The 16,803-nt window shown below is 34.7% G+C and overlaps 1 protein-coding gene across 8 annotated transcripts in view; it reads left to right on the top strand.

The window, feature by feature from the left end:
- Positions 1-3,952: 3,952 nt before the first annotated feature.
- The window catches only part of CDH10 (cadherin 10), a 112,051-nt gene continuing 99,200 nt past the window's right edge, over positions 3,953-16,803 (top strand). For 2 of the 8 annotated variants that reach the window (XM_076330377.1, XM_076330378.1), the window contains exon 1: positions 4,144-4,371. The gene's annotated coding sequence lies outside the window, so the exon portion shown is untranslated. Of the gene's footprint in view, positions 3,990-4,010; positions 4,050-4,143; positions 4,372-5,403; positions 5,449-16,803 lie in introns of those variants that run through there. The other 6 variants (XM_076330384.1, XM_076330381.1, XM_076330380.1 and 3 more) reach the window with 6 other exon arrangements.

Raw genomic sequence — 16,803 nt, 5'->3', positions numbered from 1 at the left:
TTCATTCACTACAAATTTTCTGACTTCTACACTATAAAAGACAATCTTTTCTAGACAACCGTTGCCGTGCTGTGACTTACCCATAGACCAGGCCATCCTGTGAAATGAGGAAGTGTACTTTTGGGAGTGTATGAAAGTAATTAGGAGATGTGTGTAATAAATTCGCTTCTTTTCATATCTGCATTATAATTTATTTTTTTTTTTTAGTTTGCATTATACATAGATAAACAATTCTGGCCTTTGTTAAGTTGGGATTACTTGGGTTTTATTGTTAGGTTTCTGTGTACGATTTTACAGAGGTAAAAAATATACCAAACATGGAATAAAAACAAGGAGAAATGAGATCATCATGTTCCATACAGCTCATTGCTAGGTTTGGAGTCCTTAAAAACACCACATTGATCACTATTTCATAAGCTCATGAAGAAACTAACGTGCTCCATGTGGGCCAACACTGAGTGGAGAGAATTCCAGTAGGTTTGACAGATATTTGCTGATAGTAATACTTAGGAAAAATGGGTCTAATTCCAGATTTTTCCTTTCTTATCCTTCTTACACCTCTTTGTCTTCCTACAAATCCAACTGTTGGCTTCTGGGATCTCTGCCAAGTTTGTAACCAGAAATGAAAAGGAAAGGAAAGCATCTCCGCTGTAGTCTGAGTAGATATCATACTAGACCGATCATTTCAGAGGATAAAGCTGACTACCTTGAAGACAGAGATGGCAAAAAGCAACCCCACAGTCCCTGGTAAGGTCTGTATCTGTCTTTCTGACTTTTTATCTTGTCTGCTTCCTTTTTTTTTTATTTTTTTCTTTTTCTGTTTTTTTTCCTACCCCAAGTTTCCTTGTTCACAGTCTCCGTGAATTTGTCTTTACCCCTATTCTGTCACTGTTTCTTCCTTTTTGCATCTTTATCAGAAACATGTCTTTTTTTCTTTGCTGGACAAGAAGAATACATCTTCCAGCCTCCACTCCTTCTGCTCCTACCACTCTTCCTTTATTTTAATGCTCCTTGACCTAATCTGTCCCAAATGGTAAGGTTCTCTGACTCAAAGGCCAGCTGTACCCTGTGGAGTTTCACATTCTGCCTTCAAAGCACGAAGGTTGTTTTACTCCTGTGAGAAAATTCCAGCTGTGTAGTTTTTCCTCGTTCTCTGAAATCTCGGTATCATTTTGGCTGAAATGTTTTTAAATTATTTCTGCCTGAGGCAGACCATCAGCGTAGAAAATTTAATCCTAAATAATTTGTTTGGTAAATTTATAAGCAACTATGAAAGGACTCTTCTAATGGGAAGTATTAGGCAATGTTAAAAATAGGTTATGATGCCACCTTGTTTTAAAGTTACTGTCATGTGTATGAATAAGTATATGGTTGAATAACTGTTTTGCCTTAGATATCCGTATGCTATCAGTATAAATAATTACTGGCTTTTAAGTAGTTGACAATACCAACAGAAACAGGAGTTAGTGAAAAAGTATGGCTTTTCTAGAGTTAAACCTTAAGTCCCAAAGTTAGTCCAATTTACGGGTGCAAGTGTGGCTTGCAGTAACTATGCCTGAATAAATTAATGTATCTCTAGGATGAGATTGGTTTATTCTAGCTGAATAAAACCCTAGCAGAAATATACCAAAACACACTGCAGAAAAGGGAGTAAGTACACATTCAGTGACTCTGAAGTTCTTGTTCCTGAATAATTCCACTAGCTCACTTATTTTCTTTGACTTCAGAATTGGCGTAGCTCTGTGTGTGTGTGTGTGTGTGTGTGTGTGTGTATGTGTGTGCACATGCGTAGAATAAACCTCTGTGTATACATACAAATTGTCATTTATTTCCCACTTCATGGTTGCAACTTAAGTAACAGAAGAAAAAATGTTAAAAGGAACTGAAGCTTTTAACTTAGTTTTCAACACTCAATATTTTCTTCATCATCCAAAAAGCAGTCCAGCTTTAAAGAGCTACTTCCCAGCCATGTATATACATTTCCACATATTTGTGTCTGCTTTCATTATAATTTAATTTGTTTGTATTACCAAATCAAAAGTGCAACTTTTATTCTGAGACAATCTTTAGCTTTCTACTATAGGGTCCAAGCCTAGATGTAATATTTTAGGAGGCAGAAGTACAGTTGGTACAGCCAGAAAAGAAAGTTCCATGAACTTTACCTTCAGATCAATGTGAGAGGATTTGCCCAAAATAAGAGAATCTTATGCTCCCAGTTTTGCAAAAATAAATAGGTAAACTTGGAAGACAGCGCAGATGTCTCAATATTGTCCGTTCCACATGGATCACTGGGAACTGTGAATGTATCTTTACATAGTGTAATGTCAAATGGTGACAGAGATTAGGAAGCTTGAGTTAGATTCTGCATTCTCCTCCTTTCCTGTGAAAGGACTGAGAATGAAGGTATTTGGAAACCAGGAGCAGATGGATGTACGGCAATTCTAAATTTCATATTGATACAACAATGGGAAAGGGAGAAGGAAAGCAATGGAATTTTTTTTACAGATGTGTTATGCATTGCACTGTGTATTTATGTGCCCAAGTACAGCCAAAGCCAATGAACTTCATTGTCTTTCCTTGAAAGATTAAAAATCTATCATGGTAGATAAATTTTTCAAAACCAAATAATTTCATATACAGTAGTAAAAAGAGATTCCCCACACCCCACCCCCTGGCATTTTGCTGCTTTCCTGCTTTCTGTCTCCAGATGATGTGTTCACGTGCTAGTATAGCATGTTACTTAAATGCTGACTTGCTCATCTGCCAAAAGGTTGTACTTAGGTGGTGGGCCATTTCTTCCTACTGATGGTTACAGATCTGGGGAAATGACAGCAGTTGGTTACATTAGGAAGTGATACTAGGCACGGTAAGGATCTTGCCTTTCTTTTTTTATTGTCTTTTCAACTGGTAGTTAGCAGCTGAAAACAAGCAAAATAAGCTGTTCAGTGCTAACTAACAACACCCAGTGATCTATCTACTCCTGTATTAGAATTTCTCATAATGAAATAGTTTTTGTTATTACTTTCTTCCTCACTCCCAAATACAACATTTTTCAGCTCCTGTTTTAAGGGAATTTGGGGTTTTTTGTTTTTTTTTTGTTTGTTTTTAGGAAGACTTTTTTACAACCAGAGAAAATCCCTTATGACACTTCTCAGGTAGAGCAATACTGACATCCATTGGTTTAATCTTCTGTGACTATTTGTTAAATCTCTCCTAACTAATGTACACATAACCCTCTACAGTATCACAATGAAAGGATTGGACTAGATATCATCCAAGGAGGATTGTGCTAAGTCCAATTTGCTGTATTAGAAACATGAAACCAACGCAGATTAACTTGATGAAAAGAAACACATTGCAAAATGTGAAGTCCAAATACAGTGACTGAAATAAAATAAAAACAGGCATCGCAAGTATCAACTGGGGAAAAAATATTAATGGGGGATTAGTAGTGACGCTGACATTTTTTTCGGATAACCTCTGGAAATGTGAAAAAACCTAATATTATAGGAACGTGTCTTGTTTTATATTAATCATAAAACTGGTGAAGTACGGGGAAAAATGTTTCTAATCTAATAGCATAAGCAGTTCAATGAAGAAAATAACCACTCTCTGTGGTTTCATCTGAGCCCTCTGAGGTTGTAATTTAACTTGGCACCATGCTATTTTTTTTTTTAATATAGATATATATATACATTTTATAAACATCGCTGTAAGATCACTGGTGGTATAGGAAAGTGGTTACATTTAATCAAGAAAAATACACCACAAAAAGTGGTGGTGTTTTCAGTATTTATTATTACGACAAGTTAAGCAGATGAGGCTGATTACCTTAGGCTTCAAAAACAGAGAACCATTCTGTCAGCGAAGGGAGGGCGACAGGCTTTAACAAAAAAGCTCTCGTTTGCTGTACCCTCCCACAGCATTCACTTGCAAATCACTGTGCGCTTGGAAAAGCCTGCACTTCCCTAGTCTCCAACCTTCCCAGGGTAAGAGCTGCGGCTCCATCAGCAGCGCCTCTCTCTCCCGCTCTCGTCCTCGGAGGGAGAGTGAGTGTGTGCATGTCTGTGCATGTTGGGGGGGGGGGACGGGGACGGGCGGGGGGGTGGTGGTGGTGGTGTGTCTTTTTTTTTTTTTTTTTTTAATTAGGAGCTCTGAATGAAAGCCAGTCAGAGGGAGAGCTCCCCCTTAGCTTCGGTTCCTGGCTGTCCAGAGTTAAGTGATGCTGGGAGAAAAAGCCTGAGTTAGATCCAAGTAGGATCAGTCTCAGAAAATAACAGGAGAAAACAAACAAAAAAAGGACTCTAATAGCTCGTTTTTCAGTTTGGTTGGTGTGGACACTACTTCACTTTCTCAGAAGCAGAATAAAAGGTAGGAGCCTTTCTTATTTTTATTTCCTTAAGCTCTTTGTAGTAGTAGTAGTTGTTGTTGTTATTATTATAGCATGAACAGTATGGTGTTTAATGCAATGCATAGAATTGTTCTACTATACACAAATTTTGACATTTTATAAATATGCTTCAGGAGTAATGAGACGATGGATAGGGAAAAAAACTGCTGTGTATTCTTTCCTCAAAGTAAACTGATACCATATTTGTTCAAGATTGAAACACTAAGCATTTTATATTTCTTTTTTTCTCTCCTAGTAAGCAGGCTACCTTTTGAGCAGCAGTTTCCATCTGTATTCAGTTCTTGCAAATTCAGTAGGGGGGAACAATACTACTTGGACTGAAAAAAAGCACAATGTTTCATAGTGTAACTGTTATGAACATAGCATGAAACATACACGTATGTGCCCTCACTTTCTGTATACCAGTGCAAGTCTGTTACAGCTTTCACTGCTATTCTTTCTGCCCTGAACTGAATTTCAGAATAATTATATACACTCAGAGCAAATGCTTCTTATGAAGGAAATCCCTGTGGAGAGGGATAGCAGGGTGGATACTGGCAATATTTCAAATAGCTGTACAGAGCTATATACACACAAATGGGGAAAATATTGCCAGGTTTGACATTTCAGTAAGGGGGGGGGGGGGGGAGAGAAGCGAAAAGGTGGAGGGAGGAAAAAATTATTCTGCACCTGTGTGAGCATTTATTGTCACTGCTGCAATAAAATCCATATTTGATGTGGTGTTAAATTAATGCAGCACAACACAAGTCTAAATCCATGTTCCCAACTAACTATTGATGGCATTGTCAGCTGCATTAGAAATTTGCAATAGGCTAATACTGTACATGATACTAGTTGCAGCCGTAAAAATCTAACAGTCCTTCAGCTTAAGAGAATGCATCTGCACGTGCAATCAGTGACAAATAGCAACCAGCATTTTAAAACTGACCTATCATCTCTGTTGCTTCCACACAAATGGAGCTGTTGCCTATAATCTTCATCTTTCATTTCAGTAAAAGCCTCTGTATTACCCCAACTGCACACCCGTTGCTTTTAAGGTATTTTTTGATTTATACAACTTGTTGTGTATGCATGTGTGTACGTATATACGAGTGTGTGCACAATGTGAGGAAGCAGGTTTGTAAAAAATTGTCTTCTTTTTTTTTTTAAGCTAGTAGGCTTTAAATTTACATGGTGATATTACTGGATGGGGAAGCAGGGAGTGGGAGACTGGAACATACCTCCGAATCTCTAAATCCTTTTTAAATATGCCATTTACTAGGTACATAATGAGTCTGGTATAAGCATTTATTGAGATTTTCCAGTTACTCAAACTTTTATATTAATTAGTTACTTTTTGAATGTAATAGTAGTCTGTGCTATTTTAGAGGAGATGAAAGAATGAACTTAGGGAACTGGGAAAGGCAAATAGAAAAGACAAGCTATCTTTCTCAAGAGCTGAAAAACAGCTTTTTAGAGTCAATATGGGCTTACAAGAAGAAAGGAATACTTCTTGGATTATAAACTGGTAATCTAGTTTGTGCCTGAGGGAGCCTTCTCATATTTTAGTATACTTTGCTAAATAAAAGTATGAATGAAGAGGTCATTTCTGTAGCAGTTGCTGTTAATTTTAGTTTAGCTTTATGTCCATGTTTTCTTTGTGTGGTGTCAACAATATTTTGTACACTTAAATAGGAACTTTGTAATGTCTGAGGAGTGTTGATTATAATACAGATATTTAAACTTGAAACTGCTGCTGCTGATTTGATTTTTCTTGTTACTTTGGGTAGCATTGGAAAATACATCTTGGTTGCTTGCTTTGCCAAAAGTTTATATTTATAATGCTTTGTAACAGTTCATGGAAAAGAAAATAGCAAAATACGTCTTAAAGGGACTGTACATAGGAATTTATATATTCTTAAATGGTCTTGGCTTTGCGTTAGAGTAAATGAGTGTAGATATACTAAAACTTTGTACTTGCATGCTCTCAATAGACAAAGGATCTGTGAAGAAACTGATGAAATACTGAAATGTGCTCACAGTAGACACTGTGGTTACTGTTCTTTTCTGTGCCTAGCTGTAGTTGAAAAATGCATAAAAATAATGTTATATGTCAAAGCAAATGAGCTCATCATTAATTAAATGTAGAGAGATATTCATAAGATACCCATCTATACATGCACAGCAGTATACAAATTTCAGCTAAGTAATATGTTATTTTTCCCTTGTTAAATAATTAAATATAAAAGGCAGAAAAGGTTAATTTGAAAGTAATATCTACCTCTGATTCTGAGAAAGTAATTTCCTGATCTCAACATGATTTCCCAAGGAAACAAGTGACTGAAACAGAGCCTGTCTCATCTGTATAATTCTGAGCAGGTGACATAATTTCTATGTCTGTTAAACATATTTACAGCCAGGTTGCAGGTGTTAACACACTGCCCTCGAATTATTATAATTTCATCCCTTATCACACCACTAGGTTGCAGCACTAGTGCAGGGGGTCAAATTAAGATCAGAATGTTGAATGGTAGCAATGGGGTGAGGTTTCTGACTTATATATTATTTTTAATATTATTTTTAATTTATTAAATATATTTTAATTTATTAATTTATAATATTATTTTTAATTCATTCATTACTATCACTTGAAACCAAGTTTGTAAACACCAAGGCATCTTAATTGGACCTCACAATATGTCGTTACTCATAGATTTGAAAAAATCTGCTGTACAGTTAATTCTCTGTTATTACATGATAGACAGAAATGGAAGGAAAACACTGATTATTTGGGCAAGTAAATAGGCAGAATATAAGGGTTTAAGAAACATTTTGTGAGTGCCTTAAGTGATCCACGTAAATATGTATTCTGTATTACCATTGTATTTGCTATGGCCTTTTTAATAACATACTAATTGATGTATCATTTATTATAAAGGAGGAAAATTGAAATTCAGAAATAAAACTTCTTTTCTTATGAGCAGTTTAAATATGCCAAAGTAAAACATTATGAAGGGTGACTTCACTCCACATAAGGATGCCATACCATAGCACATTTTCAATTGTTCTGAATAGTATGCAACTGTTCTGAATAATATGCAACTATCAATGAAAGCTCATGCAAACTAAAGGTACAGTTCACTGAAACCTTGGTTGACTATACAACACACACACTGCACATCTTGCACCCTCAAATCTACTAATGTGAACACTTGCTTTTTGAAAAAACATACTTCCTCTACTGTCCAACTTCTGGAAAAATTTGAAAGCAAGAAACAGTGAAGAAACAGTGGTATTCTGAATTCTGTCTTGATCTAAATGTTCCCCAAATCTCTCTTTAGGCCAAGAGGAACTCCTATGTTTAATGTCACTTGCTTTTCCCTTCCTGGATTTAGAGCTCTTCAGCTTTGAGTCCTTGGCATGGAGACTTCCCTAACTTGCCTGTTTCTGTGGGTTAGCAGCTCTACAGTAGAGCAATAGAAAATAATCCTCATCTCTGGAGAGCTGAGTGTGTTACAGTTATCAGGCTGTATTACTACACACAGAAAAAATTAACTAGGCCTAAGCACTGTTTTTTTCATTGTTCTGTTTTCATCTGGTGGGAAGCCAGACCACCACCCAACCAAAGAGCTATTGAGCTTATACGTCCTGTTTACTGGCTTATCAGTCCAATTTTTAGTATGTGAAGGATCTGCTAAAAACCTTCCAGTTGAAGCTTTATACGCATTTCTTCGCACATGCAGTCTTCCTGGTTATTAAACATCAGAGACAGTTACCTCGAGTGTGTGTGTGTACAGTAAAGGCAAAACAGGGAAAATCTTTGTCTTGTACAGGGATTGCATTCTTGCAAGCAGAATACTGTACAATTTCTCTCTTAACTTATATCAGCTTGTTATTACTTCACTTTTTCTGCAAGCTCCCACTACCATTTCTTGCCTCTACTAACTTACATGAAATACATAATGTTTATCACTTTTTTGATAAAGGAGCATGTCCAGCAGGAGGCATAAAGCTCTAGCAGTATCTCAGAGGTACTCCCCAGCTTGTACTGTCACAGGCCACCTGACCTGGGATATAAACTCAAGTCTGCTAGTTGGAAGTGTGTAGTACTATATCTGTACCAACAGGCTGCATCAGGGGAATACAAAGACTTAGGAAGTTAACTGGATATAATGAAAAGCAACATGGCAGGTGTCCTTTTTAATATTGTTCCCACAGGCACATCATTCTTCACACAATGCTTTTTTTTTTTATTTGTAACTTTTATTATGGCATCTCTTAATTGTAACTCAAAGTGCACTTTGAATCATATTTTAAACAAAAGGAAGTCATGTAAAGAAAAGAGCATGTGTATGTGTGTTTATGTAAAGGTAATGATTCAAAAAATGAATTGAAAAAAGGTGTTTCCAAAATTCTGTAGCTCAAAAGCTACAACTGTGTTCTTCTGTGTTTTACAAAAATAAAAAACCTCCTAAAAATATTTTCTCATTAAAAGCTGTATATTGTGATATGTATATGTATGTTTTATGATTTTACTGTTAATATTCTATCACCTGCCACATTACAGATTGGATTTATTGTATTATCCTATTTCAGTGCTTTGCATTACAGCATAAAGAACATGACATACCATCACTTAGCCTGATCAGATCATGATCCTTAAAAATGAAAGCAATCCTCATGAACTCTGCAATGCTAATATATCCAGATTTTTAAGACCTAAAGAATAGGTACCAATGTAATTTACAGCACTATGAGCAAGGCTCAAAATGCAATGTCCAACAGGACTGGTAATTTTTTTTCCCCAAATTAATATAAAATAAAAATATGCATAACTGAACTGTTATCGTGTGCTTGTGTATACCACACTTCAGTAGTTCACATGATATTTACACCTGTTTAATGAATGAAAAGATTATCTTGTTAATTGTTATGCTATCCTAATAGCACAAATAAAACAGAGATATGCCTGTGTCTAGGAAACTTAAATGCTGTACATTGTCACTGGTTCCTCTAAGTATCACAAGTGTACTTCCACTGGAATCAAAAGAGTTTTGTATGTAGGTTTTCTTCAATATGTTTCATATTTTACACATAAGACAAAATACATGGACAAAATCTTTGAGTTTTTAAATGAGGATGAGAAAAGAGATAGGAACCCAAAGTATTTGTAATTATTTAGAGGTAATATTCAGGATGGAGGGAGGATGGTCAAATTTATCCTGCTTCTAGATTTCTTAGAAATCTTATCCCTTAAATGTATAAAATCCTTTCTCTTACAAATAGTCACTTGCCATTTTCCTGATGGCTTTTCTATAGTGAGTGGAACTGGGACTGTAAATGCACGCAGTGTCCAAGATGCAAGACTCAGTCAATATCAGTAATGTTGCTGTGCATACAGTGCTAGCACCCTTGCCTCTGTCCCCCGTCCTGGGGCAGTGGACTCTCCAGCGCCAAGGCTCCTGTAACCCTGCAAAGGTCTTTGTACTGGTACTGCTACCACAGATGAAGTCTCCTAAAAAGGGATCTTGACACCCTTTTGAAAATAGGTGAGGACAGGTGGGAAAAAAGAGACCCCTTCCTCTCACACGACATTGAGATTTTCCTGACTCTGTCCACGTGGTTTAATAGGCATAATATAATATTTTGTTTCTTGATGTGGTTATCATTCTCATAATGTTCTTTTAACAATACTGTCCCTCACTAGACCTTAAAATGCTGTCAGATATGGTCTTGACAGGCATATGGGCTTCAATTATGAATTGGGACTGTAGTGTGTTTTATCTACAAGTTCCTAATTTCTAAGAGGAGGACTGTCATCTTTTCTTCATATATCTTTATATGCCTTTGGCAGAGAGAAAAAGGGGAGAAACGTGTACCTAACCTTCCTGTAGTCTTAATTGAAAACTGTAGATAGTATTACTATACTTAATTTGAAATAAAAAATGGATTCTTTCAAACCTCAGGTTGCTTTCTCTATCTTTTTAAATACATGCACTTATAATCATGTTTCCATGTTTCATTCTTTGTTAGAGAAATACCTGAGCCTAAACATATCAGACAAGGTGTGAATCTAGAAGTTTCTATTTGAGTCCCTCTCTGTTTTATGTACATAAGAAGATTACTTGAAAACCTATAGATCCATTTTTTGTGTGTCATCAGCAAATTAGTTAAAAGTAGACTTAAATATCATTGATTTCTCTATGTCATGAAGATTCTAAGTAATACATTCACTAGCGTTATATATGTACTAATTAGGTGAATAAGATTTAATTCTTAAAATAGTGTGGGGTGTGTGTTTGGTTGTTTTTAATGTTGAGGCTACTCAGAAGATGACCTGGATTTCCAGTAACAGACTGTCAGTTGTTAGAAATAATTACAAAACAAAACCCAAGAAAAATAGAAAGAACGCAAAGGAGAAAGAAAAAAAAAAAAAGCAGAATATGCTTAAAACAAAAAATCCCAAAACATGATGAATTGAAGCAAGAGAATGATAATATTTCAGCTCTTATTTTCTTTCCACCTGTAAGAATAAATTTTAATAACAAATTTTGCAAATAACCTTTCACAAAAATTTTACACCATGCTACAGATCATATTTTCATTATCAGTATAGATGCCTTTTAATTTTTTTTTTAAATTTCATTTAGTAGGGGGAGGACTTTTACATGTCAGTACTGTTGTATGTTATGTTATTGTTTTCTTTCAATGTAATCTTGATCCTGCAAAGTAAGCTATGTAGAGCTACTAGCCTGCCCTCATGACTTTCTGCTAAAAAATCAAAACAAAACCAGTTAATCAAGCTAACTAACCCTTGGGTCATCTAGTACTGAATTACAGTTAAATACATAGTTTAAAACAAAAAAAAACCCAACAGAATCTATAAAATCACTGCCATAGAATAAGGGGAGTTTCAGCAGAGATCAACAGTATTCAGCCATTTAATCAGCAGTCTTTAATCAAAATAGCCCTGTATTAAATGGTAAATAATAGAGTAGACCTCAATTTATGAATGAGTTACTGGGGTATACCCAGTAATTTTTCAGCTATATGAAAAAATTTGCTCATTTCTAAGATTAGGGAAGTAAGACATTTCATTATGACATGAAAGATAGTTTAAGATCCGCTTCAGCATATTATATCCGTGTTCCCTAAATATGCTACTGCTTCCCACTTCCCAAGGCCAAGTTTTAAATCGTATTTTTGTCTCTTACTTGTGTTTCCCTTTGGGATAGTTTCCACAGGCTTTTGGCAGAAATGTAGCATCCATAAAAGAGTAGGAGATAGAACACTATCGTGAGTACCATTTTAGGGAAGTGTGATTCCCCCCCCCCGTTGGATGAAGTTTTTTCTGTCATTAGTGTGCTGAGATGCGCTCTTTCCCTTGAATAAGTGTGGTGCTCATGGTCAAGATATCACTGAAGCTGACATCTTGATTAAAATGAGTGAACCAAGCCCCAGGCATATTAAGTACATTTGGTTCTCTCCATGACTTAATACTTGGGGGCATTTTATTGACAGCTTGTGATTAAGAACTTATAAGCTTTTGTGTTACGTGTTACCAAATCTACTTTTTTCTGGTAGTTACATCTGAATGGCAGATGTACAGATACAGGTAGATGGATTTTCCTCTGTAACATTATTCTTTTATAAAATATATACTTTTTTCCCTTTCTTATACAATTTCTTCAAATTTCTCTTCTTAAGTAATTTCAAATGAAGTAGTACCCTGATTTGACTAATTAATTTGTGAAAATCTTTCTTAAGGTGGAAATGTATTACTTTTTCATTTATTTATAATATTTAGAAAGTCTTTAATCATTCTGATGATCAGAAGAAACTGATCTCTTTTTTAAAATTTAAGTATGTGTGTGGAATATTTGTACAGAATGGAAAATTAAGACAAAATCATACATTTCTCCTTCCTGTCCTTGACTAACAAGGCATCTGAACCCACTCTGAAACACGTGCTATTTCTGAATATATCCTAATTGTGGCTTGGTTTCCTCTAGCTTTTTATTTGAGGTCAGAATAATAAGAATTAGGAAAGAATGATGAACTAAGACATAGTGTATTATAGGGTTTTTGTATTATATTTGTATTATAGTGTATTAAAGTTTTGGTGAGCATAAATCTTCAAGAGAATTTAGGAATCTATAATGTGAATAACAAAGGTCACTGGGCTTGAGCTATTCTAAGTTGGGTACCTAAAAGTTTGTGACAAAGAAGGAGAAATCAATTATTTAAGTTCTGAAATGCAAATTTTTTAAAAAAATAACAGTATATTTACAATTCATTACATTCCAGGGTTTAAATTATACTTGCTATGCTAGTGTTTTAGAACAGAACTTACAAATAGCCACCTACAAATGAGTTTTTTAGGTTTTCATTTCTAACAGCCACTTAGCTGGAGTTAAACACAAATGGTAAAGCTTAAAGTAGTTCAGCCTTCTAAATTACAGGACCAAAAAAATCTGTGTTAACACAGCAGCAACTTCTTGCTAAATTTTGGGTTATGTACATTCAGGAGGGGAAATACCCATCTTTTCTTTCCTCCATGGCTGCAGCCATCAAGATCTAACCAGTAAATACTTATGCATGCAGGGTCGGAGGTGTTTTGCCCCTTGGACAGCCTGTGAAAGTCAGGTCTAATGGGATAAAAGCAGCCTAGGTGGATCAATCCCACAGCTCCCAGTTAAAGAGTTCCAGCTCAATCTCTGGAAGAGCACCCAGACAGTCTCATCTTACAGGTATACATGACTATGGGGTCATTTTAGTGATGTGACTATTTTCTTGTTACTCTGGGTATGCTGGTTGGAGTCCATTTCTAGCTCTAGCATATTAAAATCCTTCTTTTCACTGAAAAAGGGCACACAAATAAAATCATGATACTTCAGCACTAGAAAAAAGGACTAGTTTAGAAACTATTTTGTTATCGTTATAGTGGATTAAAACTGGACTATTGGTTATCGGGACAATAACACGAAAAAAATCTGATGTCATAATGGCATGATGACTGCAAAAAAAATATTTGAAGGATTAAATTAAATGCTATTTAAGTAAACAGAATTCAACTCAATGATTCTAATGTGTAATCAAGCACTGACTTCTCAAGCGTAATCCATTAGTGCTTTAAAATATATGAACTAAAACAAAGTGATGTACAGAAAAAAGTGTTTGAAGGTAGCTTAATACATTTCTGTACAATAAGAAATACTGGCAATGAAGATCAGGATAATATTGTCATAAAAATAATTCTTTTATAATCTTGACATTGTTTAGGTTCTTTAAAGGAAACAATTATAGCGACTTAAATTTGCTGGGGAATTAGTAGTTTTATGTTCTAAGGTGTTTGGTTTCTTTCTGGCTGGAAGCTGTGAACACTTTTTTAATAGTTGTTTTGTTGTTGGGGTTTTTTTTTAATAGATAAATGAAATGTAATACATGAAATAATTGCCAGTGAAGTAATTTGATTTGAAATTTTTCCTCCCCCCAAAAGGCTTTGGGGTTTTGGTTTGGTTTGGTTTTAGGCCATTAGTGCACTCTGACCTGTTCCTATCGCATCATACTGTTCTTTGTGAAGGATGAGGTTTTGCTGTGGGAATAGAGAAACATTCGACAAGGAGTTATCCTATAAGCTAGAAATATTGTTTCTTCGGTATTTCTCACATTATATACCATGCAGCTTTTTAAAGAGTTCACTAAATTTGAGATCAACTTTTTTTTCTTAATTGCAATTGGGAGGGAAAATTGAGTGAAGTAAAAGGAAAATTCTTGATGTATAAGTTGTCGAACTTTACTTTTATAAAATTTCCTTTAGGGGAGACTATAAATTGTTGATGGGTTTGGAGTTATTTTTTCTTGTGTCTGTTTAGTTTGTATTCATACATTTGCATATGTTCTTACTTCCCTGTCCTAAAAAGGAAATATATCATTCTAAATGTTCACTGCTTCTTCTTTGCAATTTGTAGGAAACTTAAGTTTTAGTAAAACGTTTTTTTTCTCCATATTCATTAACTCTGTAGTAAGTCTTAGCATTTCAGCAGTTTGTCAAAGTAAGCAGAATGATATTCATAACTTGCTAACCAAATCAAAAGTCAAATGTTGATGACATTTCTTGTGCAATTCCCTGAAAAGTTTGTTCATTTTTTCAGATGGAAACTTTAGGAATGCAGATATTGTTAATCTTTTGGTGCCATCTTGTGGCAACAAGGTAATTATATGAAACCAAGAAGTACTCTCTTTTCTAGCCCACGGGTTCTATGCCTACCAGCAAAATATCTTGCTTTGGTGATAGATATGTATGTACGAATTTTTATAGTAACTGTAAAATACCAAATGAAGTCACACACAGGACAAAGTTCTCTTTGGTTGCTGCTTTTTTTTTTTTTAATCTTTTTATGTGTATTACTATAAATATTGATTAGAGAAATCTCACAAATATTGACTATAATTACCACATAGAAATAGATTTTTAGTTTGTAATGTATTAGACCTCTGTAGAATACTTAAATACTTAACTACTTCAAGGCAATTGTCAATAGATTTTTATTTTATTAGTGCATTAGATCTCTGTAAAATACTTTAATACTTAGCTAGCTCAAGGCAATATTCACTTCAGCATCCTGTAATGTTTAACAGAAAACCAAAGTCTGTGCTAGCATTCTTGTTTTTCATTTTATTTTCTGGTTTTGGCTTGAGAAAATTAATACTAGCCTGCATCCAAAAAAGCAATAACAGCACAGGAATGCTGTTTATTTTCCTGATATTTTCATCGGGATTCAGCAAGATGGGTGGTTTTGGTTCTGTGTTAAATGAATACTAGTTTAATACCTGGTTTTTTGAAGATAATGCTTGTAGATGTCTGCAATCAGTACAGATCACATTCTTGCTCAATTTTCTAAGGAGTTTTCTATGTGATAGTCCATATTTGCTTACTTATTTATCTCTGACTTCCAGTCATGCTGAAAGCCTCTAGATGCAAAAATATTACTCCCTGTCAATAGCTGGAAAGGAAATCAAGATGTCAGTCCTGTTTTATTTAGCTAGTTGGTTTTTTTTGGGGTTTGTTTTTTTTTTTTTTTTTAAAAAAAAACCACCATTTTTTATAGTCTGGTCCAAAAAACATTCAAATATCTTGTAGTCATTGAAGGTCAATTGCAGATTATAACTTTGTGAGTTATTATAATACCATTTTTTCAGACAAGGAGTATGAAAGCCTATGAAGATTAAAAGTACTCATACCTCAGGGCTAGAAAACAGACTGAAATTTTGAATTTCAGTCCAGTACTATAGCCACAGAAGACCAAAAAAAAAAAAAAAATTACAATGTTTTTGATAGTATATTCTCCTGACTGAAGGAGGAAATACTATCAGTCAACATGAGTACCAAATGAGAACACTGTTTAAGATCTCACCTTTGAAATGGAAGTAGTATTCCAACTGGATACTCTTGCAATGGCAGATACTTCCATCACTTTCTGTATGCACAGGCAATACTGCCTCATTGTGTATTATATTCTTTCTAAAATTATACAGAAGAGAAAAATATGATAAGGATGTTAATACAAGATATGTTTTCTAGCAATTATATGGTATATATTAAAATGTTAGTCACTAGAATGTGATTTTTAATAAGCAATCACTAGCTGAGATACAGTTGTATGCTGCACCAGTTCGTGACTATGACAAATCAGTCAACAGTTGAAGTGTTCCTTTTGGATGGTTAGAGATTGTGTGATTTCTCTGATTAGGGTTAGCTGGGTTAGCTAGAGATAAAACTCCATTGCCTATCAGCAGGAATAAAGAGAAGAATCACAACAGTAATGTAATAAGATATAGAATTTTAACAATTTTGCACATGTATGTGATGAAATGTTTGTTAGAATTTTTCCTCCGGATCCCAGTAAAATTCTCTTGACAATTAACACACTTGAATGGTTGTCTCTCTCTCTGTATCTTTTGGTGCCTTCTGTAGTACACTTTGCCTATAAGATTAAAGTGGTAGGTGAATTAACCAAAGAAAGAATTGCAATTGTTCATTCCAGTGAATTCACATGGTGTGAATTCCCTTCCAAGAAAAACAAACCTAAATATGTGCCATAGTCTTTTTGATAGAAAGGTGTGAAGCTTAAGACATGACTATAAATAATATTTGTATAAAGTTATGATATTATGACATAATATGCTAATAATAATTACATTGAAATCCAAAATATAATTTGTACCTTTTGCAATCCATATAAAATCAGTTTCTATATCATTCTATGATTTGCTTTCTAGGCCTAATAGAGACATTTTCTATAACTACAATTTCTAGGCCTGGAAGAGTTTACATTTTCTTAAATTGAAAAATATAGTCAGTATTTAGTCATTAAACAGTATTTTCTGTTATTTCAAGGTAATCTGTGAAT

Source organism: Aptenodytes patagonicus, chromosome 2 (assembly GCF_965638725.1).
Source record: "Aptenodytes patagonicus chromosome 2, bAptPat1.pri.cur, whole genome shotgun sequence".
Classification (NCBI taxonomy): domain Eukaryota; kingdom Metazoa; phylum Chordata; class Aves; order Sphenisciformes; family Spheniscidae; genus Aptenodytes; species Aptenodytes patagonicus.
This window is presented reverse-complemented; position numbering and strand designations above follow the sequence as displayed.